Source organism: Hoplias malabaricus, chromosome 1 (assembly GCF_029633855.1).
Source record: "Hoplias malabaricus isolate fHopMal1 chromosome 1, fHopMal1.hap1, whole genome shotgun sequence".
NCBI classification, from domain to species: Eukaryota; Metazoa; Chordata; class Actinopteri; order Characiformes; family Erythrinidae; genus Hoplias; species Hoplias malabaricus.
Genome location: NC_089800.1, coordinates 59345839 through 59372580, shown reverse-complemented (window position 1 = coordinate 59372580; position 26742 = coordinate 59345839). Strand labels below are relative to the sequence as shown.

The window sequence follows — 26742 nt, the reverse complement described above, 5'->3', positions numbered from 1 at the left end:
CTAGCTGTTTTATTATTGCCATATGTGAGCTGTGGATTTTATATTTTAGTAAAGGTGTATATGCTTTATTTATATTCTAGTGTCCTCATAAAAAAAAAGTGTGTCTTGGTCTTAATTTCCTTTATTTTGTGTATTTTCCCATTACTGGCTTTTAATGCTTACATGAGTTGTTTTTAAAACAACTGTCACCTGTTCACTTTTAGAAGAAACCATTTTCATTTTCCTTTCAATATCATTCTAATCATTCTAATCTTTCTAATGCTGCCCAAGCCCTTTAAATCTGTCTTAACCTCTAAACCCGGGGCTTTAAGCACTGATACGTGGACGATCGTGTTTCCTCCTTTTGAGTCTAAAGAGGGACTTGACTACATTTTAAGTGGAAATCCAGCTTTTCTTTCTTTGTCTTTTTCATATGGTGAAGTGGAGTATGCGCTGTATATAATTGAAAGCGGTGTGGCTGAAGGAGCTGTAATGTATTTGCCGGCAGGCGGTTCGCTGAAGATCTCGATTAGCATGACTAACCGCAGGATGATTTATTATTTTTCTGAACCTGAGTCACTGGCCTTTGCAGCAGTGGTGCTCTGATGCATTGTGAGCACTCATTAGCTCAGTGACAGAGGGGAAGCGGCGGTGGAGGGGGAGAGGGAGGAGGAGGGCCATGGGAAGACCTGGATTGCTAGTGCCCAGACACACACACACACACACACACATTCATGCAGCCAGACAGTGACCTCCTGCTGCTGCCCCCGGGTCTCTCTTTGCTCTCTCTCTCAGCAGGATTCAGGCCTGTGACAGCTGCCCGATCTCAAACTGCCCACAGCTCACCTCTGCTCCTCTGTGTTGGAGAGGTCACCTGCACTGCTGCCAGCCTGAGGGACTGGCCTTAACGACCACTGATGACTTCTTTTAAAAGTGTACACACACAAACACACGTGCACGTATATATTGATGCAAATTCTGCCTCTGGGCCATGAAACCTTCTCACACTCCCACACTCCTGTTCCTCCACTAGCACAACTGCAGTTTCTCAGGGTGACTGGGCTGTGTACAGGAAAGTGGTCATGTTTCTTTAGAACAGAGGGACATTTTGTATAAATACAAGAGAAGTTTTTTTTTTTTTTTGCTGAAGGCATCTCATTGAACTGGCTTTAGAACTAAACTCACTCACATTTAGCTAAATGTTCCACATGGAATGCTCTTCAGTGATCCACAGCACTGACCCCGCGTTTTTTTCTTACCATTAGTTTTCTAGAGAAAGACAGAAACCTCAACAACTAAACAAATAATGTGTCAGTATTTACTGTATCTGTACTGTACCTTGTTTACAGCTCTCTCAACGATGGAAGGTTGAGGTCCTGGTAGTGATTCTGTTTTGATGATCTACCAGGTGTTGTTTGTTCCATTTCTTATTTTTTTGAACTCCTTTGCACCCCTTTATTGCTGCACACTAAAGGGAAAAGGAAAGCATTAAATAGATAAGACTTCATCCTGTGTTTTTCCTTCTTATTGTTGCATCTCATTCCATGAGCAGTGCGTGTATATCCACAGGCGCAGTATTCCCAGTGGCCTATATTCACTCGGCTAAATATTCATGATGCTGTCTCTCTACTCCCTGATCGGAATCTGTTTATATCTTAATTTCAGTGACCTGGGTTGGCTCTGCATTCATTATATAAAAGATGTAAAGCAGATCTCAGAGTCTGTTACTTTTCCATGCAATTTGATTCTGTTCTGAACTCCCAGTCTGCTTCAATGAGTGTATGAAGTATAAATATTTATATGCTCTTAATTGCATCTTCAGCATCTGGGGTTAGATCAGAATTAGGCTGTTGGTTAATGTAGTAGGGAACACTGCTACTTCTACACTTCTACACAGCAGGCATGGGTTCAACGCTCAGCTCAGACAGGAACATCATGGCCTTTGGCAAGACTCCAAGTCACTCTTGGTAAAAGGCTCAAAATTCGACTCCGAATGAAACATGGTTTAAATGTATTTTCCTGAGGTTTTAGGTTTTAGACCCTGGGATAAAAATGTCAGAGAGGGATATAAATGGGTTACTTTAAATGTCTGCTTTTGTCCTTGAAACTTGAGTCCTGAGAGCTGAGTGCTGATTGTTTGTAGAGGGTGGTTTACACCCCGCTGTGGGTAATTGTGGTGTTTTCAGTTCAGTCACACTCCTTTTCTCCCTCAGAAGCATCTGATGTGCCTCAGTGCTCCGAAGCCTTCGTCTCAGTCACTCTCTCCAATTTGTCTTTATGAGCACGAGCCCATAATGCCCTGTCCTCATTCTGTCCCTCGCTGTGGGCTGTCCCTCTCTTTACTGCTCAGCACAGAGAAAACAAACACACAGCACACCAGTGAAAGACTGCAGACTCTGAGGAATCATGAGAAGCTGCTGATGCCTTCACTCCGCTTTGAGCGCTGAGAAACACAGATAAACTGTCTTCCATTGGAACACTGTAAAATTCTGAAAGCAACTTCTTCACCGCTGTTTGTTTGGTCAGTGGCACAAACTCCACCAAGGCCACTTCCAACATTTTAGAACTTTTCTTTCCTACTTTCTGTTCACATCTGTTTGTATCTAATTATTTCTTCCTTGCCTTTTCTTTATTTATCTGTCTGAATTTCTTTTTTGTATGTCATTCATTCATGATTTCTATCTGCCATTCCATCTTATTTCATGTCTTTCTTTATTTTTTTCTGTTCATCTGCCTGTCTTGATTTAGTTATTTCTTTCTGCCTTTATTTCCTTATGTATGTTTGTGTGTGTTTATATTTCTGGCTGCTCATGTCCCTCTATTTCGTCCTGTTTTTCTCTGTTCCTCGATTTTGTTCTTTCTCTGTCTGTCTTTATTTCTTAATGATGTGCTCATGCTGATGGTGACTACCTCTGACTGACTGAATAGGAAGAAACCCATGATTGCCTTTAATTTGTTCTATCACTGGCCAGAAGACATGCCAATGGATAGGTTCCTGAATTGGAAATGTGTTTTTGGATACAGTCCTGTTCTCTTCTGTTTAATTCCTGGAAAATCCCAAAATGTCCCCAAGACGTATTTGAGAAGGTTGTCCACTGCAGAATCTATAAGTATGGTCAGGTCTGATGTTTGAGGACTAAGCAAGCTAATCACGAGAGAGCGATGCTGTCGTCAGAGCGCTACCTTGCTTTGTGTTCAGATGAACTTACCCAATTTCTGCCATATCACATTAATAACAGTACTGTGGTAGTGAATATCTTAATCATAGTTTATAGTAAGAAATGTGTACTTCATTGTATGGCAAAGATTTGATTCCAGTGAATCTCTTCCAGTTTGGAGCACTGGAGAAGCAGACGTCTGAGTTTAAGCTGTCATGTTGGCTCATTCAGGAACCAAAATAGCATGGTTCTTCCTTAGCTCTTTTTAAAATTGCACAGTTATTATTTTTGAGGAAGTCCATTTCCTGTGTCTAAATAATATATAAGCCACAAAACTGAACCTCAATGATGCATTTTTATTTTGTTAGGTGATTTTCTGTGGGAAAACCTGCGTCAACACACAAATAAGTTTCTAGGGTTTTATATTTTCCTGGCACGTCGCCTGGCCATGTTCAGTTTGATTGAATTAAAAAGAAAAAAAACCCATCAGTTTCTGCAGGAGTGTCAACATAGTGCCAGCTCCCTTCAGACCATTCTTGCACCTCAGCACTTTGCTTAGTGATGCAGCTATGAGCAAGGCCATGACAAAAACACAAGGCCTTATCCGGCTCAGAATAAGGAAAGAGAAGCCTAGTCCTGTGCATGGATTCAGGACTCGAGGGCTCAGAGGGTATTATGTCTGGGTGGTGGTGATGTTGGCTGGAACTGGATCAGTCTCTTTTTCTGTTCATCTGTCTTGACTCTGCTGTGCACCTAGGAAGTGCAGAGACTTTACAAGATTCTGTTTCAGATGTGATGTTCTGAAGCACTGACTGGCCACAAGTCAGTCTGACTGACATTCAGCTTCTGTCTGCTGCTCAGTGGACTATGTGCAAGCATCCTTCCAGAAAGAATGACTCAAGAGGGGAATCACTGAAGGGAAGAAAATCAATCAAAGTACGCCTACATAGTTTGCACTGACATAAAGTCTCTGCTAATAATGATGACTGTTGATTATACCACAGTTAGTTCTGACCCAGCCATGTGATTGGCTGAAGAATGCCAATATTGCACCATAATGGCACTCTGACCGAAGCCCTTCTAGTATCACTCTACTACATACACACCAGCGGCGATTGCTCTAAGACTGCAAGGGAAGCTCAGCTGTAAAATGTAAAAAAAAAATGTGATCAAATGTATACTGTTGTGTGTACATGTCATTGAATAAATATGCACTGCAACGCGCTCAACTTTTGTTCAGAATCAGCTTCTTATCACTGGTAAAGGCATGGCTTTCCTCTCAATCATTCCTGCAGCTTCACAGTGATTTAAACAGTGAGGATGCTGAGCGTCCACAGAGTTTAATAGCGAAGCAGCGAAACGAGACGAGTCATTGGATAAATGCTGGGCTTTGTCCCGCCCATCGGACGCTCAGCATCTCTGGGGGTCTATGGGGCAGTGGGCTGGCCTCGGCTGGCCTGGACGCTCAGCTTCTGCATGATGATTGGATGATCTGTCTGAGGCTGAATCCCTTTTTGATTGACAGTGAATTGAGCGAATCGGCGATCCTTTGGTGTAAAGATCTGTGGGAGCACAGGCGGACACACTTCACATGGACCAAGGCTGTTTAAGCAGCCTAGCTCTGCTGGCCATTGAGAGGACACTAGTCAAGTCCCTGGAAAAGACGCCTTGTTGGTACGACAGGATCATAGATCATTTTCTTAAAAATGAACGGAGGGTAGAATTTACGTATAAATAAACCGACACATTTTATGATGTAGGCCGAAATTGAGCTTCCCCTCCTTGAAAGACCAGCATCCGCCACTGATACACACAAAACAGCAGCACCTACTAGACAGCAGGGGGAGACTGAGGGTCTTCTGCATGTCCTACGTCCCTCCCACTTGATTTCAGGACAGTGCTGTAAAGCCCAGGAGCCAAAACACCATGGTGTATTTATGTACAATTGTTAACCTAAATCTGAAATTGGCAAATTCAGAGCTACCTTGCATACATTAATGTGGTTAATTAAACTGTGTAGACCCTTGGATTCCATTCACACATTTCAGACTCTGACATCTCATTTTGGGAATGCATTTTACCATCCGAAAACCATCATCAAATGAGATGAAATAGCTGTTAGGACATACAGGCTCTGGTTTAGCGTTAGTGGGCTATTTCTCTTCCGAGCATCACCATCACAGTCCAGAGAGCACTTAACAGGCAGAGTGGAACCCTAAAAGCAGGATATTCACGTTAACACTCTAGGTCAAATGACTCCCTTGTGCCGTGTTAAAAGCATGCTAGACTTGCCCATAAGCACGCTCCCAGGTTTATTAGTCACTGGGCAGTTAATTCCTTATTGCGGCAGGTCTTTATGTTGGCGGGGTGAATGGAAGATGTTGGACCAAATTAATTGCTGTAATCTTAACACTCTGCATGGACGAACACTCCCCTGTCACGCCGTGTACATGGGATGTGTGTGTGTTTCTATCTGCTGGTGCAACTGAATAATCTTATTCTTCATTTGTTTTACTCTTTCTCTGGACCTTGTAGTCATCATGACAACAGTAGTTTTGATTCTGCCATGTAGGGATAGGTATAATGTCAAATTGTGTTTATACTGCTACAGATTGCCTTGCAATATACACTACATGCCCTGAAGGGGTGTAAACACCGCTCCTAGTTAGAGTATTCATTTATTTTAATGTGCGTTCCTTGTGGACACACACATTTAAATGTAAATGCTCTAACGAAATGGGATGCACATGAGCCTAAGGCCAACATGCTCAATGCCAAGAGTCCATCGCATGGGTATAATGCCTCCACATTCATCTGATCTGTGAGAGGCTCAGCATTGCCTACACACACAGGGGCCTCTTTTCCACTGTTCCGGTGGCTTTTCCACATGGACAATTTTCGGCACGTTTAGTTTGGTATACTCAATGTAGCATTAGTCTGCGCTGCTTTGCACACACAAAAAAAGAAGAAAAACAGTCCAATAAAACTCATGGTTCTGCTTTAATTTAGCATGCTAACTCACATAATTACGAGACACCGTGCACTTCCTGCTCCTGAATTAGCAGCGGAAAAAACTGTAACCACGTTAACGTGTCCACAAAAGTACTGAACGACCTTAAGAACCAATTGGCCCCGCAGTGGAAAAGAGGCCAAATGTTTAGATATATCGGAATGGGATGTGCCAGTGGCCGTTGATTCAGATTTTCCTTACTTTTTGGATGCTAGGAATAAGAGCTGTCTTGGGAGCAAAGCCTGCTCTTGTGGTTGCACTCAGATACTTTGAGGTAACCTCAAGACTCATTCCCCAAGCACTCGCAGTGACAGTGGTGTCAGAATGATGAATGGCTGCGAGAAATCCATCAGCTCTTCCTTGTTTTTTGTTTTTACTTTGTTTTCTGCACAGAGCAGTTGTGAGAGCTTTTTTTCGTTTGATTGCTAATCAGCGGGAGCATTCTGGTGGAAAAGTTATAATTACGCAGCTGTGGCCTCACCGTCCTTCCAGGGCTGTGATCACTGGACTATAGTTTGATTTTTGTTCCCCTCAGGACTCTATGGAATAAGTACATGCTCCATTTTCTATTTTGACAGACAGCGTTTACTCTTTGGCGCCTTCTCCATCTACACCTGTACTTGTTTCTAGAGCTCTGTCAGTAAGACTCATTGGTGTCTTTCCAGGAACAGGTGAAAGGAATACAGGAATACTGTGTCCAAAAGCACTGTTCAAAGAGGGTAAACTTTGGAAAACACCTTTAATGAGGTTTGATGGGATTTGACGTTAAGATTCAGGAAGTCATGAAGTATTGATTATTTCCTCAGATTGCAACAGCCCAGATTGAAACATGAAAGCCCAGATGTTCTTATTAGTGTTACACCACAAGCTTCACACTCAGTAAGAATAGAACATGGCACATGGCTGTGTTTTGTTGCAGGTTTTGTTGTTCCATTACCTTGAAGGCAACAACAATTTGCTATTACTGTGGGTGCTCTGGGTTCAGCCAATTATAGAGAGTAATACACTCCGGTATTATTACTTGTCAGACGTGTGAAAACTACAGACATTGTTCACACATTTCTCACCACTTAAATTTCAGTGCTTCCCCAGGTAAATGTAATTCAGCTCTAATAGAGATTTAGGCAGAAATAAAATAAAATTTAAGGAAATTAAACAGTCGTTTTGGTAAATATACAAAAAATAAATTAAATCATGTAGTCCACTTAGTTTGGAGTAGCGAGTTGAAGAATAAATGGTGAATGTTCTAGAATCATAAGAGAGATTCATTGTTTATATGTTATTATCTTGTCATGTGTTTTCACCTTCTCACTTTTACTTATCGGCCTGTGTAGACTTTCAGCTCACAAGAGTATAATATGACCCTATCCCAGTTTGATCTTAAAGAACCTGCTTTAGAGGAAATCTGATCATTCCTCGTCCTTTTTGTTTATTCAGTTTAGACGTTGTTTTCACTGTTAATACTCCAGTTTACCCTGAAATGTACACCAGTGAACTCGTTTTTATATGTCTATTTGTGGTCCGCTCTGCTGGGCTGTACTTATACTAGGACCAGTTACTCTCAATAGCAGCTGCAACGTAAAATTCAGAGTAAAATTGGCTCAGAAATATAATGATAATTTTAAGCATTGTTTATTGCACAGGACAAACTGTACATTTTGCAGGGCCAGAGATGGTGACTTGTAGCTATTTGCTTGTTTTGTTAAGTCTGTTTGTTGTCCAACAAAATTAACCTGCTATAAAAACGTATAGTTATTTTTTACTTTATAAATCTTCTGTTGTACAATAAACTGTTAAGGGATGTTTCTTGCCTGTCAAATTCCCAGGGAGAACAATTAAAGTTTTATTTAAACATAAATTAAATAAATAACTAAATAACACAAGATTTTTTTAAGCAGATTATGGGGGCTTCTTTGCCCTTGATCATAATTTATTTTGATTTTTGGTTTTGCTGTTAATGTATAGGAACAATTGCAAGTACATCTAATGTAGGGTTTCTAAATACGTCCAAATATAGGCATTTTGTGTAACTCCCTTTGTGAATCCCAGTTCCCCCTCGTATAAGTCTCTGTTATTTAGCCTCCCCTGACACCTCTCTGACTCAGAATGAACTGAAATTGTAAGTGGAGTTTTGACTGTAGATACTCCTGAGACGCAGAGGGAGGGTTGAAGGAGAATATTTCTGATGAGATGTGAAGGATTCTGGCTGAGAGAGATGTTATTAAGCGCTCTCTGCACGACGCCTGTCTGGCAGGCTGCAGGGCTAAGAATTCTCTTCTCTTTGGCCTGGCATGATTCTGTATCCATGATGATCCAATACGACTAAAGACTAATTCTCTACCCCTGCTCAGTGGGGGATTGCTTTGAGTGGCAGGGTTACTGCAAAGCCTTTGTTTAAATTAACACTCAGCCACCACGCTGTGCTCGTGTGTTTTATGGCATCTCTGTGCTCCTGTTTGACATGTTATCACTGTCCTCGTTGTCCTTTTTAAACCATTTGTAAACATTTGATGAAGGATGGACACATAGAGGGGATCCCAAATGACTAAATCATGTTTCATTAAAATGCAACAAATTAAAGAATATATTTGTTATTTATAGAAATGTACTCTTTAAAAAAAAAAAAAAAAAAAAAAAAAAGGTTTCATCTACAGCAACAATACTTAAACTTATGGGATTAGGCAAACACACTTCTCCAGTGATACAGAGGTAGACTAATGTAGTATCAGGAGTCTTGGCCAAGTACTCTCTTGGGATACTGCAGTGCCTGAGATGAGATTCAAACTCTTACCAAACACACCAATATTTCACTAGGGATGGTCTAAATAGTTAGTCTCAACTTTCTTAGGAAAACAGTAAGGGAAAGGGTGATGGAAGGAAGTGAAAGTGTCATTATAAAGAGTGGTGTATACAAGGTAAGGGGCTTTGGAGTAAATGAAGGGCCTGTTCGCAGGGTAATTGAGGTATCAATCTGCCAAGGATTTGCCTCTCCTTTGTGCTCTCAGTGTTGAAGCTCTCGGAGATGGAGACTCATTATAAAATAGACAAACTGAGAAGAGCAGCAACCCAGCACCCCTCACTGACAGCATCCATGTTTCAGAGCAGAGAGAACCATTTGTCCGTCAGAGAAGTGATTCAGCACACACTCAGACACAGTTGCTTTAAAAGTGATTCACCAGTACTGTGGTAGGAAGCCATCATGTAAAGAGAGGGGGAATATTTTGCAACATTTTAGTGGATTCATTCGTATGTATATATGTATTTGTATAAGTGTTTAGAGTTTTTTTTTTTTTTTTTTTTTTCTTTAATTTTCCAAAAACTGAAATCAGCAGTAGTTTTATTTGGACCCCTTTCACCCTTCGAATATTAATTCTTCTTATTGTGTAGCCGTTATATCCAGCTTTGTCCCTCAAATTGTTCTAAAACCATATATTTTTAATATATATATATATATTTTTAAACTTGACACACTCAACAAATAAAGAGCTTATTTTATGGAAACCCTATTCTGTTTTGCCAGTTTTTTTTATATTATGCATTAAAAAATTGATACAGATTTTATTATTAATTGTTGAGTATTTGGTAGACACTCATTTCTTGCACAGGAATGCAAAAGCAAATAAGCATTAAATATCTGTGAAGAGGTATAATGTTGTCAAATATTTAAAAATATATAATTTTTTTTCTTTTTTTTTTCTTCAACATGTACTTTTCCTTTTGCTTCTGATTTTCCTGAAATCACTTTAATTTTAGGACTTTTATCACTCCATTAATCTCTCTCATCTCTGGGCTGGAGGGGCTAAGTGGACATAATTTATGACAAATCTTTATTTATTTATTTATTTTCTCCTCAAGTTCTTCCTGCATAGGGCTGTGCGTTTTTCAGTGCTGGAATTATATATGGCGTCTGGGGCTGATTAAGATGGATAAAGCTTTATATTCTGTCAGCAGACTGCTCTATTTCCAGTAAATTGACATGCCGTAAAATGGCTGTTTCTTACCTGTGACTGATCTGTGAGCGCCTCAGAACCCAAAGTTTTAGTGGTCTGTTACATCTTGCATTGTTTTTAGGAGTTTGATCTCACCCATGTTTTCTAAGGTTTTTAGCTGTTTTCACACCTAAATCCTTTTGAACTTCTCTCTACTTATCTTAGAGGATAATGTTTTATATTCCACAGTCAGTATACCCTCCTGTGTTCCTGTAAAGAGAAGTGTAAGACTTCTGTTTCTGTGAGAAGCCCTGAGGAGTAGTGGCAGGTTCCTGTGTCAGCAGATTTTCTTGTGTTTGAGCCATGTCCAGAGCTCTGGATGGTTAATGTAAAGCAGGAGGCAGTGTGGGTGGATGAGCTGATACTGATGCGGCTGTGAGCTGGGCTTTACTGGCTGTTTAAACCTGACACTTGGTCTGCCGACTGTAAATTGCCCACGTGGGAAAGAAAGGGTGGCCCTGTATCGATTTAAAAGATCAATCTGTTTCATGATTCATGAAGCATATTCAGTCTGAGCAGCACGGTGCTGCCTCATTATGGCCCATCATGCTGCATTTGTCCCCTGCTAATGTCTTCTACTCCTACATGTGTGGAGAATGCTGTAGGAATGTTTTCAATATGTGCTCGGTAATAAATTATCGTTATGGAATGGAATCTAAATGACTTTGTCGTGTGTGGATATCTACAGGAATGTTTATCAATGTGTTTCCAATGTAGTTTTGATTTTTAAGGGCTTAGTAGTGGCCAGCTTGTGGGCTTTTGTAGAGAAATATGTTTAATTATTAAGTTCAAAGTTTAGTGTTATTAACCAGCACGACTTGGGCGCCTTATAAATCTAAATCTTTTTCAGTATTTAGTTTTTACACTCTTTGTCTTTATTCCAACTTCCCTTTTTCCAAATGGCTTCCTTGACCTTTTTCAGAAACATTTGCTAGGATTATACTTTTTTTCAGTAACATATGCTTTCAGACCTATGTTATTGAGTTTAGAAAGGACCAAAACACCTGTGGATTGTTTCAGATCAAGAATAGATCCTAATTTTCTCATCTTTATGCACTGTTTGTGTGATGTTGAACGTCTTGGGAGGGATTTATAAGCTGTGGCAGCTTTTTTCATTTGACTTTCTCTTTCCTCATGTAAGTTATTGAATGATGAATACGTTTTGACAGAAAATGAAATTGATACTTTTGTTCGGCCTCATTTTTAGAGCATTAGATTAGCGAAAATATCAGATTACCTGAAACATCAAGATATCTTTAGCCAAACCTGAGTGAGCCAAAATGTATGTGACAGCAGGAACAGACTGTGTTGAATATCTTAGGATATGAGCAGTTGTGGAGCACGTGTAAATCCTGTTTTGGGAGCTTTTTAAAGCAGCATTGAGGTGTCGGAAGCAGTGTGATATAAAATCCACCAGTCCAAAGAGACAGCAATGCCATCTCGCATAAGAACAACAAGAAGCAGCAGAGTTAAGGCGGCTTATGTAGCTGGAGACAGATTAAGAATGGACCGCTGTGAATAATGAGGGGCCTTTTTTTTTTTAACCACCAAGCAGCATTTTCCCAGCCAAACAATGGTTAGAATTTGCAGACTGGGGAAGGGTGATGTGAGTGAGATATTAAAAAGGCAGCGATGCCTGTGATTTGGCAGTGTAGACATTCTGAAATTAGTATGCTGTCAAGGGTAACTGAATTATTCCTAACACATCCCAGACATAATAAACTCCATGCGCTTCCATTCATGGTGCGTTTGTTTATTTAAAAGAGTACTACTGAATTTTTCAACCAAACTCTTTTGCATAATATATGGTGAATATCTTCATTTCAAAGCAGCCGTTTGGATTAAGTGCCCACCATTCGAGCCTGAAACAGACATTCAAGCAACATAATCTAAAATTGGAATGCTGATGAAATTATGAGGAAAGTGTAGTTCTGTTTATGTCTACTATAAATACCTGTCTGTGGTTGAGCACACTGAAAAAAAGTTATCCACAGCATTTTTTTTAGACAGTGTTTACTTTTCTATATCAGCCACATCAGCTGCCTTTATGCTCTGTGAAGTTGTCATGATGGAGGGACCAATAGAAATGATCCAAAATCAATTTAAGCAAAAAAAAAAAAAAAAAAATTAGTAAATGATTTGTTTGTTTTACAAAGTTGCAATTTTAGAGATGAATGGGTAAATTTGCTTTTTTTATTTTTGAAAGTGATGATATGCTTATGATGTGGTAGGTAGAGAGGTCCTTTAAGAACTGTGCTGTTGTAATTGGACAGTTTTGTTGGATGCCACACAACACAGTAACCTCCACTTGACAGGTTTTTAATTGTTTTACAGAATGCTGTTCCATCACTGTAATTATATGGGCTGTTATTCATTTTCACACAGTTTTGCAATTTGACAAAGCGAGACACTGATGAAATGCTCATTACTGAGTGTAGAGCCTGTAGCACAAAGCACTGGCTGGAGGTTTTACATTAGGACATTCATTAATTAGGTCTGATAATCAACACAATTCTTATTTGAAGAGCCCTACCACGCTGTACGTATAATCATGCTGCCACAGCTCATAATCATGGAAGCTATCAAGCCTGACATCTACTCCTGCAGTGAAGCCCCTTTCTCGCTGATGTGCAAACCTACTGCTGGTTAATTTCAGTCATTTACTCTAGTCATCTTTCAGGCAGTTGTCAGAGAGAGAATTTTGTATTGTATATAGGTTTGACGTGCTTGAGGCAGTTTGGGGCTAATCAGTTTGATCTCAAGATATGTAATCATATGTGTGACTGGCACAACTGTCTAAATATATCATATTACTCTGAGTAAATAGGCCCCCATTTCTCATACATGGTTTTAATTGGTTTCAAAGTTTCATAATCCTATCATGAATCATGTTGTCACTAAAGCTTCTGAACTTGAAGATCTTGCTGGAGCACACCAATGATTTATGTTCACCAGCTTTTACCAGCTTTTTTGAGACTAAAAGAATGCCGATTTCTGCTAGCCTTGTAATGGGACAGTTGCAAAAAAGATTAGGTTTATTAGGAAAATATACAGACTTTCAGCTGTTTGCAATAATCTTGTCCCAAGAAGAACAATTTAAATATCTCAGCACAACAAATACAACATACATTTTCTCAAAATTACATAGAAAATGCCATATTTAATGACTACTGCAGTCTCAGAATTGTTCAACCCATTCAAGACGATTGTCTTTAGGACTTATGGTTTAGGACTCAATTATATTCAGGGGCCTGAATAATTCTGAGACTGCAATAGTCATTAAAAGTGACATTTTGTGTTTTTGAAAAACACAAACCAGGTGCTTTGGTTTCCTCCCACGTTCCAAAAACACACATTATATTAGATAGGTGATTGGCGACATATAAAAAAATTTGCGATCCATAGGTAGTGTGTCCATAGGTGTGAGAATGTGTGTTCTCCTGCCTTGTACCCAATGATTCTAGGTAGGCTCCGGACCCATCGCGAACCTGAACTGTATAAGCGGTTACAGACAATGAGTGAATGAATGATTGTATTAATGTTTGCTAGCATCAAGGTAATGGTGCTTTATGGCAGAACCCATGGCAGCTATGCAGTGGCTAATTCAGTTTGATCTCAAGCTTTGCATTTGTGATCATGGGCACAACTGTCTAAATGTATCCTATTACTGTGTGTAAACAGTACATTTGTTCCTAAGTTTTAGTGTTCTCTCATGAATCTAGATGTCAATAAAAATTTAGACATCTGAAAAATGTAGTTAGAAAAAATGCAGCTAGATTTTTACATGGCAAGTAGTACCTCTCATCAAGAGCGACAGTGTTATCATATTACTGATATAGTGGCATAGGTTTTACTTGATATCTTGTGCTATAGACCGAATGACTAGGATCCACAGTTTTAGCAGAATTTCTTTGATTTGTCACTTAGTGATTTTCTACAGGTGCACCTCATAAAATTAGAATATCAGTGGAAAAAAGGGTAATATATCTGTCATATATTTTAAATTCATTATATGCCGTATGGCTTATAGCTCATGAAATCAAAAATCCAGAATTAGAAATATTAGAATATTTTGTTTTGAATTTGAGTAATTAGTATTAAAACAGTACAAATAATGTTCCACTCTCTGTGTAGTTCACTACACACAACAACAATCACTGGAAAGACTGCTGACTTGACAGCTGTCCAGAAGACGATCATCGACACCCTACATTAAGAGGGTAAACCACAGAAAGTCATTGTTGAAAAGTCTGGCAGTTTGCAGAATAGATTATCAAAGCATATTACTGGAAGATTAATGGAAGGAGAAAATGTGGTAGTTGAATGAGCAACAGGGATGAACACAGCCTTGAGAGGATTGTGAAGAAAAGTTGATTCAGGGACTTGGGAGAGCTTCAAAAGGAGTGAACTGAGGCTCATGCATCAAGAGCCACCATACATAGACCTCTCCAGGAAAGGAGCTGCTTTGTGCCACATCCCTAATTTCAAGCCACTTCTGAACCAGTGATAATATCAGACGCGTCTCTCCTGGGCTAAGGAGAAAAAGAACTGGACTGTTGTTCAGTGATCCAGTCATTAAATTTGGACAGCAAGGTCCAAGAGTGTCTAGGAAGAGTGGAGAGGCACATATTCCAAGCTGTCTGAAGTTCAGTGTGATGTTTCTGCCATCTGTTATGGCTTCGCTGGTGTTGGTCCACTGTTTGGTCCAAAGTCAATGTAGCCATCTACCAGTAGATTTTGGAGCACTCCAAGCTCCAATCTGTTGACAAGCTCTATGGAGTTGATGATTTTATATTCCTGCAGGAATTGGCACCTGTCCACAGAGCCAATACCACTACCAAATGGTTTATTTTATGGTGCTTGATTAGCCAGCTAACCCTCCAGACTTGAACCCCATAGAGAATATATGGCTTATTTTCAAGAGGAAGATGAGAAACACCTGATATGGTGATACAGTCGAGCTGAAGGCCACTTTTAAAGCAACTTGGGCTTCGATAACATCTCAGCTGAGCCTCAAGCTGATTGCATCCATGCCACAGAGACCTTATACTTTTTTTTGTGGTAAAGCCACCCAACCCACCCAAAGTATTGAATGTATAAATTGATTGAATAGAAGGTGGAAATTGTTGTATGGTGTCGTTTTTAATTTTGACATGTATCAGTAGGTGTGCTATGCTGTAGTGATTGCAGGCAATAACCATGACTTCTTGGGTGGTTTTAAAATGAGGAACATGCTTTCTTCCTGGTGTGACCCTTGTTTGCAATGTTTAGCATTATTAGCCTTGTTTCTTTAGCATTGTTCACACAGTAATGAAAGGAAGGTCAGCACTGTAATGAATGCTAGGTCTAATACAGTCTTGAGATCAGGTTGGTTTTAGTGGAGAAACCTGAGCGCTCTGCTTTTTAAAGATATTAGATGGACATGGTTAAATGTTAATTAGAACGGCTGTGATGAATGTGTGTCTTTACTGTGCCTCTGAGGAGCCTTGAGTGTGTAGGAAGGTTTAATTGTTGCTGTTTGACCAGGCCAGCGAGGTCACCAAGTGCTCCGTGTGATTGACAGCAGCTCTGCATATTAGGTGTAGCTATGAAGCTCCAGTGTGTGGCGGATCGTCTTGAGCCTCTCTGGGGAGGGCCGTCCACTTGGCTGTGGGTAATTAACCGAACTCAAAGGCAGATGACATGATTCCTGCTCTTCGGAATAAAATATTAACCAACGGCTGGAAAAGACATTTCCTCCTTTTTTTTTTTTTTTATATTTCACAAGAGAAGTGGTCCCTATGTTATATTTATCTTGATATGCATTTAACATTGACGTAACAAAAAAATCTCATTAATAAACTTAATGATACAAAATTTCAACCATTCTACTTTGGATTAGTTGAGAAATAAGGAAAAGAAGAGAGTGATACACTGATATCAACAAATAAGTTGCAAGGTACAGGGGAAAGGTTTCTGTTCTATCTTGCATTGTATTTTCTCAATAAGTTTGTTCTGTGCCTCATTCAAAAAGCAGTCCAGGATGAAACACATTGTTGTTTCTTTTTTAGGACTATAGCCCATCAGCTGGTAGTGTCACTAGAGCCACAGCTTAGGCGTAACATCTGTCTTGCCATTTCCCATTTTAAAATGATATCATACATACGTCTCAGTTTTTGATGTGTCTGCGTCTCAGATGGTTCCAATTGCAGTCCTCACTTTGCATCATTCTTGGCATGGAGTCTGCATCAGTACAAAGAAAACGGAAGACTGGTGGTCCATGAAAAAAGATGAAATGGAGGAGATGGAATAGTTTATGTGACTCACTCTAGAACTGAGCTCGCCTCAGTGGGGCAGTGTGTGTGTGTGTGTGTGTGTGTGTGTGTGTACGACAGTTGCACACAAGAATGTCCTTTGGTTTAATCTCACTTCTCTGCAGGGACCCATCAGAATTCACCTAGCTGTCTAGTTGGACTACTTAGAGTGCTCCAAGGCCTCTATAATTTGTACAGGGTCAGCTATGGTTCAAAATCCATTGCTTAAACAAGGTTAGGACAGCCCTTTCTGTCTTTACTCTACACTAATTCTAAGTAACTCTCAGCCCAAATCAGTTCAGAACATTTTTAAAGATCCTCATCAAAGATAATTTATTTATTTATTTATTTATTAAAATGTAGTTAAAATGTTTTTTTCTAACAGCAACAATATGTCATATTAATCTCTTTCATAAAGAGCTCTCAACAGCAAAGAAATGAGCTGCCAGTGAGTATGGGTCTGCCAAGGTAAAGGGCAGTATACGGAGAAAGAGTGAGGGAGAGAGTTGAATCAGTGCAGTGTAACAGTGCAGAAAAATGCCTTTTCTGGCACTGTTGTGCCCTCTGGTATGTGCCCTACACACACACACACACACACACACCCTGCAACCTTCCTCCTCCCATCTGCATGCACTGACACTGATATAATGTCCATTATGCTTTAAAGCAGGATTTAAGTCGAGACTAAGAGCAGGTCTTCTGTGTTAATCTCACCCCAGTAAATGGAGACAGGGCTAAGAAGGTGATCATCTATAGATCATATATACCATACAGCTATGGATATTCATTATATATTCACAGCAGACTTGATCTTAAATACAGATCACACACAGAATGCTGTACAATCAATGGAAACAAACAGCTATGATATAGGAATGATACAGGGAAAAAACATATCCCTCTCTCCTCTGCAAAGACAAGGACAACAAAAACGAATGTGACTGTATCAGATAAGTGATACATATTGGATCTGGGTGATTTTGTAATCATTGTAGTCAATACCAGGCTATTCACAAAAGTAAACCATATACTGCCTCTATATTGAGTGGAATTACTTACTAGTCTTACTAGGTGCTGCCATCTAGTGTCAGAATAGAGTTTTCTTAAAGGGCAAATACAATGCAAAGCTGTAAATACAGCCCACAGTGCTGCTCAAAAACATAGGATTTTTTTAGATTATTCAATAATATATCTGATTTAAGCAATGTATTGCATTCCAGGCCACAATTTATTTGTAGATTGTGGTTCTAATCAATATTTCAACATATTAGTAATAACAAGGTGAAATTAAAGATTATTGTTCTGTTCTTTTGTGTAGTAAATGTCGTCTTAAGTTGATCATATTGCAAGCTTTTGTGCATGTTTACATATATCCATGCAATGTTAAAAACCTTTAAAAGTTCAACATGGGAATACTGTAAACAGTGCAGTAAAATGTGTAGAAGTAGTTTTTCTGTGGAGGGTAATACACTTATTGTCACTATGTCACTATTGTCACTTATTGTAGAACTAAAGACTGTATGTTCTTTAATGTATTTCTTTCTTCTTTTCAGTTCTTTCTTCTTTTAGTTTGTAGCAGTCAGCAGCAGCGGGGTCATGTAGCACACTGAGGAAAATATTCTATGACTTTGTTATATATGAAGATAGTACCTTTCAGCTTTTGTCAGTGTAATCTTATCTCTTGCTCCTAGTCATCCTACCCACAGATGCACGTTTAAAACCAAAGTCAGCGGAAGTTTATTAAAAAAGTGGTTGTATCATTTGCCTGCAGTCAGTGAAAGAAAGAGAGCGGGGGTGGGGGTGGGGGGAGGGGGGGTGAGATTGTAAGAGAGAGGGAGAAAGCGCAGAGGGAGGAAATGTGAGGGAGAGAGGGAGGAGCGGACCCTGGAGTGAATGCATCGTCATTTGCTCCTCACCGCTGGCCAGCTGCCTGCATGATTAATGAGTAAGGGACACTCCCCCTCTCCTCTCGTCCAGCGGGCATTGTTCTCAGCACTGAGGAAAACTTTCAAACAGGATTCAAACAGTGGAAGCATGACAGAGCAGCTCTGGTAGACTCGGGCAGTGGTGAGTGGAGTTCATGAATACTTTTATCTTCAGTTGAATATAAATGTCAGAAAGCTTACAAAGAAGTTTCCCATCAAAACTGGCTGACAACACAAAGTGCCTTTTGCGTATGATATTTATAATCTTTGTCAACTTTGATGTCTCAGTAGCCTTTTTTAGCTTTTGGGTACAGGGACAGAACATAACATTCTTGTTATGTCTGGAATGTTCTTTGTTTTTCTGAAGTCAGAGGAAAGAAGTGCTACAACAGTGCTTTAAACGTGTAGAACCTTTTCATACCTTTCCGTATGATTTTCTTTTTTTTTTCCTTTGGGGAGTCATGGAGATCTTGAATCCCATTGCTTGTTAAGGGGCTTTAGTAGCATTACTGTAATTTTTACATTGATTTAGCAGTGTGGTGACATGCAAGAATGGCTTACCCAGTCAGTTATTTAGTCTGGAAAAAAGATCCCAACAAGGCAAGGCATTCAAGGAATGAATCAAGAGACCTCTAGAACATAAATGTAGCATCAGTAGTGTTTCATCGTCCTATCTCGGCATGATCTTGGGCTGGAGACCCTGCCCCTTATCCATTGAATACTATGAATATTTTAGCAATTACTTAGCTCTGTGATTTAATGTAATTGTACTAAACAGGTTTGAAGAGTAACACTTAAAGGCTTTAAATAATGAATGAAAAATATAAAAATATTTCTTAACAATCAACAAATGCAGACTTCTTAGATCCTGAATGGGCAGGGTGTTGTCTTAAGAGGAAGACCGACATCAGATCAGAACACATGTAGTTGATTAAGGAACTCCTATAAATATTTCAAGAAGTCCATGTTTCCTGCAGGCAGACGAATGTGGATTTCCTCTCATGGTACGGAAAGTGAGAAGTTCATTTTTAGAGTTTTTCTCTCCGTAGCCAGAACACCTTCATATTCATTCAAAGATATTAAAGAAATTGGCTAAACTGTGTCCCTGAGGATCCTGTATAGAATCATTCTCCTCAAGTCAGAAACAAAATGTTTGATAAGTTGCATCCTTTGAGGAGGAAAGATGAGCCACTGAAACGGCACAGGGGATGTGTCTGTGTGTGACGGAGGTAGAAGTCACACAGGGGAAGTGGGTGTGGGTGTGAAACACTGCTCCCCTGCTGTGATGTGTGTGTGCTCTTCAATAATGAAGTCTGTCTGGGAGAGAATTCTCTGGCTTTCCTCACTGATTCACACTCAGCAGGATGGCCTTTTGCTGAGTGTGTGAGACAGGGCTGTACTCATCGAAAGCTGATAGTCTCTCTGTGTGGCTCTACCAAAAACAAAGGAAATGCGGTGTGCTCAAGGCGTCATGTAGATAATATGCTAAATATACCAAAACTAATTCCGGTCTTCCCTAAGTCTGCTTTTCATTCACTGGCTGTCAGATGGGACACCTCGGAGTAATCTTTTAATCTGATTAATTAATTATTTTATTTACACAATTAACTATTTACTGTGAATGAAAATGTTGTATTCATAATGGAATTTGGTCATTTGCTTTTCTTCTGGCTGAAAAACACAAACAAATGTAAAAAAAAAAAAAAGACATTTAAAAATTTTTAAACATTTAAACTATTTCTATATTTTGTTTCATTTAAAACAAATAACACACGGTAGTATTTTTCCTATTAAAATTACAGCTTCAAAAATCATCTTAGTGCTTCATTGACCTCTAATATGGAGAATAGAGCATCTGTCATTGCTACTTCAAATCCAGCACTTCAGAAACTGCACTATGTAACTTCTGGAGGAAGGTAGGATAACCCCTACTAACTTAATGGAAGATGCTTGGAGGGGAGTGGCAAGAGAGAAAGGAAATCCGCTAGAGGTCATTTCTATCAGTGGCTCCTCCTCAGTGAGTTGGAGCTGTTCTAATCAGCGACCCTGCCCCCTCTGTTAGAGGTTTGATGAGTGTGAATCAGGGGGAGACCACTGTCTGCTGAAAGGACTGTGGATAAGAGACTGTGGAATAGTGCTGTGAGATATTGTGTTTTTGAATCTATAAAATAGGATTTTAGTTCATTTAACCCTGATGTGATCCTGTGTGGTTAAATTAGTTTATGATTTGAGAATTATTTTACAAAATAAACTGAATAATTATTTACAGAGTAGTATAATGTAATATCTACTACAGTATAATAAAATAATTCCTGTAGGATTTTTATTTTTAAATGTTTTATATGTATCCTAAGAAATTTTTGTCCAAAATTGTAGGAAATATCCTTGTATGATCTCACATATGCATGTTTTTTGCCTACTATATCTACAGATGTTTAGCACTGCCCTTACATAAAGGATTATAATGAAGCTTTCAGTCTGGACTGTTGTTAGCTCATTAGTGAGTATTTACATAAACCAGTCTGTAAGATACAGTAATTCAAAACTTTATTAATAGAAAGGGATAATGGTTTGCAAAACGGTTATGTATTATGAATAATACATGAATTCAACACAAACAAGCAAAAATATTATAAGAGTAAGAAAAAAAATAAAAGGGCCCTTTAAACTATTTATCTGCTGTTCCCAAACCAGTGTCGTGAAGCTGGTGTAATTCCTCCAGCTCTGTCTCCTCCACAGCTGTTCTCCTGAGAGCCTGCCCATGCTGCTTTATCTCCATCAGCTGATGAGGAGTCAGAGAGGGGGTTCTCCTGGGGTATGCGGGACAGGGGATAAATGAGCTGCTCACTCAGCTGCGACTGCTCAGCCTCTCATGCCTTTGCCATGCTCAATTTACTTCTCATTGTCCAGACTAATGTGACAGGGTTTCCTCATTTCACCGCCTTCATAACCAGCAGGTCACACACTCCAAGGATTAATCTTCAGCCACAAAAGCCCATGATATTCAGATTATTGTTCTCAGGTTTCTAATATGTTGTGTACTGATGTTGATTTCTCGGTCATGTTGTTCATGGAAAAATACATGGATGGATGGAAGGACAGACAGAGTGAGAGAAAGAAACAATTGTTATTAACCTATTTATGTCCATCACATTCTTAAAGCAAAATTAAATGATAATGAAATTTTATTGTCTCAGCCACTGATGCCCACCAGCAGATGGAGAGTCTGGTACCTACAGCATGTTAATCTGGGCTCACTATCAGGAATACGCCAGTTCCATTCGGATTGGCTCTTTGTACATCCACATATGCACACTTTTTGTATTGTTTTTTTTCCTGGCTCTGGTATTGGTCCGACATAAATCAAGGATTGCCTCCTTCACCTCATGCCAAAATAGCAGACTTGCGATTGGTCCTTTTTTGCGTGTCAGTCAAACTTCTTTTCCTGCAGTAGTAGGTGGTTTTTGGCCACGTTAAGTTGGCAGAAGGTACAAGACTCTCCCTAGGGAGTCTGGCAATACAAGACTATAAACTTACTTAAGAGTTTTTGTTTGTTTTAGCAGAATTAGTTATACATTTTTTCCCCCCAAATGAAGTAGAGGAAAAGTTGAATCATTGACAAAAACTATTTGACCTGAACACTTAAATATAGCCTTTGTTAATTAAAAACAATATTCTTCATCATGCTGGTTCCAATTTTTACAAACAGCAATGGCCCGCTCAGATTTACAGGGTTAAACCTCGTCATGGGCCAGGGTTTTTTTTTGGTTTTTTTTTTGTTCTTTTAATCCACCCTCCCTCCTCTCTCCCGATTTCTGCCATTAGACTATTTGCTGTTCATGTCATTGAGTTGATTTGCATTTCCTACCATGACAAGTTTCAGGGAGTCAGGGGAAATATTGGTGCATAAAGCCTAATGATGGGCACTGCTGCTGAATCCATGACCATCAAGCCCATCGAATCTTACTACTGTAATGGACATAGCCACATTGGCCTGACAGCGCTCACATCATTATGACATACAGCAATTCGCAGATGCATCCAGAAATGGAACCTGTGTCTGTATTTCACAAAGTGGAAGTAATATATTAATCTTGCTGAATGCCAAGGAGTTCTCTGGGCCCACGGTCTTCTGAGGTGGACTGAAGGACAGTGGAAATGTATTGTGTAATCAGATGAGTTCATGTTTCAGCTTGTTTTGGGGAAAAACGGATGTCTGATTTTACTTGCCAAAGATGAAAAAGACAATCCAGACTGTTATCAGTGAAAACTGCAAAAACGGCCTCTGTGATGTGTATCAGTGCCCTTGTCATATACACAGAGTTCTATGTTATGTGAAGCTACAATTAATGCGGAAGTCTTAATTAATTGGAAGGTCTTTCACAGGACAAAGCCATTCTGCATGAGTTACAACAGTGTGGCTTCATAGACATAGAGTGCATGTGCTTTGCTGGCCTGTCTACAGTCAATAAACAAATGACAGATTTCAGTTTTATTCTATTGCATTTTTAGGAAGAGCCCCGACATGTATAGAGTCTATAGTGACATTTTAACCCTTATAGCTGCATTTGTGCATTTCATAAATACAGCGTTTTAATCTTTGAACGATGGGGCAGTGTCTGCTCTTCCAAGTCGCAGTTTGCATGCAACAGAAAGAGCCACACATTGGAGACATTGGAGTGAATCGGTCATGTGATCAGACTATAATGAAGTGCTTATCAGAGAGCGTCTGTGTTGGGCAGCTTCGTGCAGCCACTCTAAGTACAGTGCCTTTCATTTGGCCACCACTGTCTTTCTTAACAGATGAAAAACAGCCAGATTTCGTGCAGCTTTGACTCGAGGGCATGTCACTTTAACAAATGAATGCTTCTCTTTTAGAGGACAGTTGAGCTAGTCACAGTGCTGGGCACCACGAGACCTCTGTGCCTCTCTCATCGCAGGAATGTCCTACTGAGAGTAATGAAGGAAATGTCTCATGAAAATAGGTGTCTATTCCATGCCTTTTGGATTTCCCCAACATCTGCATTAATTAAATTAGAGCACTTTTCCCCCTTAAATATTGTATAACAATTAGAGATGTGCCTATAGATGTCCTAGCTAACATAGTAGACATCTCCAAGAGATTAAATCCATCAGCACTACCTACACTTACCACACTCTTATAGAAACTGATATAGGTTACATATGTAAATACAGACAGTATTGCTGTTTTATTAAGCCGCTTCCTTGAGGTGCTCATGTTGTTGTAAAAAGATGTTTTAATATTATTTATTTTATCAGGATCCCATATTTGCCTTCATTTTAATAGATGCAACTTTATTTGAATATATTTTCTAATTCAGTAAACACTGCCTCTATCATAATACTAATACTACTAATAATAGTGTGAATAAAGTGAAAGCAATTCAGGTTTGTATTTTCATTATTAGAATTGACTTCATATTCTGTGTATGGACTAGTGTGGATTGTTTTAATATTATGTGGCTATCTTTGTGCATCTTAAGTGTGCAGGCTGTTTTGAATGGACTGCTCTGAGAGGGCCATTGATGTGTGCATCGTGCTACTAAGTCTAAGCCAGCTCCTGCTTTGAAATGCCACTTCTTTCAGCACTGCTCTGCCTTCTCTTTGGAATATTAATCAACCCCAATAAGTAATTCTGTGTCTATGAGAGAGTAGTAAACCTTGCAGGTGCTATTCAGTACGGATCTACTGATGCATATGTTTTTTATGACCTATCACTAATGGGTTTATATACTATAGTTATATAGCATTTATGCATAAATTAGGTTCTCAGGGCATTGTTGCATGTTATATAGATTTATTGTGTTTGATTTACCATTGCCAACTTTAAAGCTGTAGTTGGGTATTAGATGTTATTTTCAGAAATGAAATCATTGTGGAGGGTGAACAGCAGAGGACTGCACAGTGCAACTGGAGTGTTTCCTATGGAAATCCCTGCATTCTCTGCTCATTGAAATGTGAGAGCAGTGTGCCTTGACGAGGATCCGCTACAAACTTTCAGCAATTTTAAGAGCTTGTGGCAAACCTGCCAACACCAGACTGAAGACATATTGACATTTTCAACATTTTCATCATTTGGGTGAAGTTTAGAGCAACACCAGGAATTCTGCACAAATTACTGGTTATTTATTTTTTATTTATTTATTTTTAATATGGAGAATGACTGCAGCAGTAATGATGAGGTTTTGCATTTGGATGTCAGTGCAGCTGATAATTTCTCAAGTATGTGGGCATATATGATGAGTATATTGGTAAGTCTGAATATATTTGTGGTTTTCTAGTGACATTTAGTTTCATATTCATCTCTTTGATTATTTTGGGAAATTTGCTAATGTTAGCTTTTGCATTGAAGTAATACAAATTAGACCCTTGTTCAGCTTAGTTTGGTGTTAGATTTTAATTTTCTTTCCCTGTGTGTCATTCCCAATAATGTTGACAGTCTTTTGGTTTAGAGCGGCTAAAAGGCACGTTTAATATGATGTGTGTAATAAAGCTGAGCCTATAAATAGCACCTGTGAAAATTGGTATTCACAAATGTCATAATCGCAGCATCATTCTCATTTTGCTTAATGAGCCTCATCAAGCACAGATGGTTTCCTTGATGCGCAGTGTGGTCTTTTATACTAAGGGAGATTTGTGAGGGCTTTATTGTGAGGCACATATGACTACCTTATGAATAAGTTTCCTGTATGAAGCGTGTTGGCAGAGTGAGTGCGTTTAGGATGTCTCAGTGTGTGACCTGAATACTTGTGGTGCATTCTTTAGTTATGAATTATTTCCAAATAGTTTATATTATTGAGAGCAGTATTTTGAAACATCAGGATTTTTATGAATAACTTGTGGGCATTCTGAGGAATGAGTTTGCAAATGATGAGATGATTCATGGCTGCTTTGGCTTTCTGTGACCACAAAACAAAGATCAGCTAAAACAATAACTGGAAGTCATGCGTTTCTCAGAAAGAATTTGAGAGTTGTGCTGTTTCTTCTGCTCTTTATCTAGACCTCTGCCACCCCTCCTTTGTACTTGTGTTAGAGTTGATTTAGTGGCGTTCTCTCTTGGCTGCAGCTGCGTCATACGGTTCTCTTTGTCTTAGTTGAGTTCAGGTTGAGTGGAACTGAAGAGTTAGGTTAACAAGAGGGGGAAACTGGACTTCACTTAGAACAGCTTTAAAATGCTTTCATTACTACAGATTACATTTACAAAAATGGCTTGTCACTGATGAATGAATATATTCTAACTAATGTTGTGTAACGTTGCTTTGCCTCGCCTCATATCTGAAACTGTCATTTGATTGCTAACATCATTTCATTCTTAACATCAAATAAATTAGCATAAAAGAACTCAAAGGAATTGTTTATAACATTTCTATTGGTTCCGTCTGAAATGTACACAGTGTAAAAGGCAGCTGGCCTTTTTAAAATCGTATTAAAGACCCCCAAACACTGACAAATAATATTGCCTGATGTATAGGAGTTGCAGTATGTTGGCACATAGTTCTCAATATCTGGAATTTCTTGTGTCTGTCGATGTTGATTCTTCAGTAATAAATATTTATTGGTGTTTTTTTTTCTGTAAATATTTTACAAATTGAAATGACAATTTCCTGGACTAGAGGAAGTTGTATTACCAATAAATATAGACCAATACAGAATCACAGACATATATGATATTTTAAAATATGATATAGATTTACCAATATAGAAACAGTGTCTACATATTAAAAAAAATAATAATAATTTAAAAATAAAAGTTGATATTTTGCGTGGCATGGGGCACCACAGGTACTGTCGTTGACACACAGCTCCAGAGTTCTGGGTTTGTGGGTTCCAACACTGCCTTGGTACACTGCCTGTGAGGAGTGTGGTGTGTTCTCCCTGTATCTGCATGGTTTTCCTCAAGGGTCTCTAGTTTCCTCCCACAGGCCAACAACACATGCTGGTGGATTGGACTGGGTATTCAAAATAGTGTAAGAGATGTCTTGGACTGCCACCCCATCCAGGGTATGTTCCTGCCTTGCACCTAGTGATGCAGGTAAAGCTCTGAACCCTGAAGTGATTACAGAAATTGAATGGATGAAAGCACCACCTAAACATTCATTCATTGTCTGTAACCCTTATCCTGTTCAGCGTTGTGGTTGGTCTGGAGCCTACCTGGAATCACTGGGCACATGGCCAGATCACACCCTGGAGGTGGAGCCAGTCCTTTCGCAGGGTGACACACACTCACATATTCACTCACTCATACCTATGGACACTTTTGAGTCGCCAATCCACCTACCAACGTGTGTTTTTGGACAGTGGTAGGAAACCGGAGCACCCAGAGGAAACCCACGCAGACGCTAAACAAAGTTCATCATCCAATATCAC

At 39.3% G+C, this 26742-nt stretch overlaps 1 protein-coding gene across 1 annotated transcript in view; it reads left to right on the top strand.

The window, feature by feature from the left end:
* The window catches only part of sash1b (SAM and SH3 domain containing 1b), a 78355-nt gene that overhangs the window by 31811 nt on the left and 19802 nt on the right, over positions 1-26742 (top strand). The window lies entirely within an intron of this gene.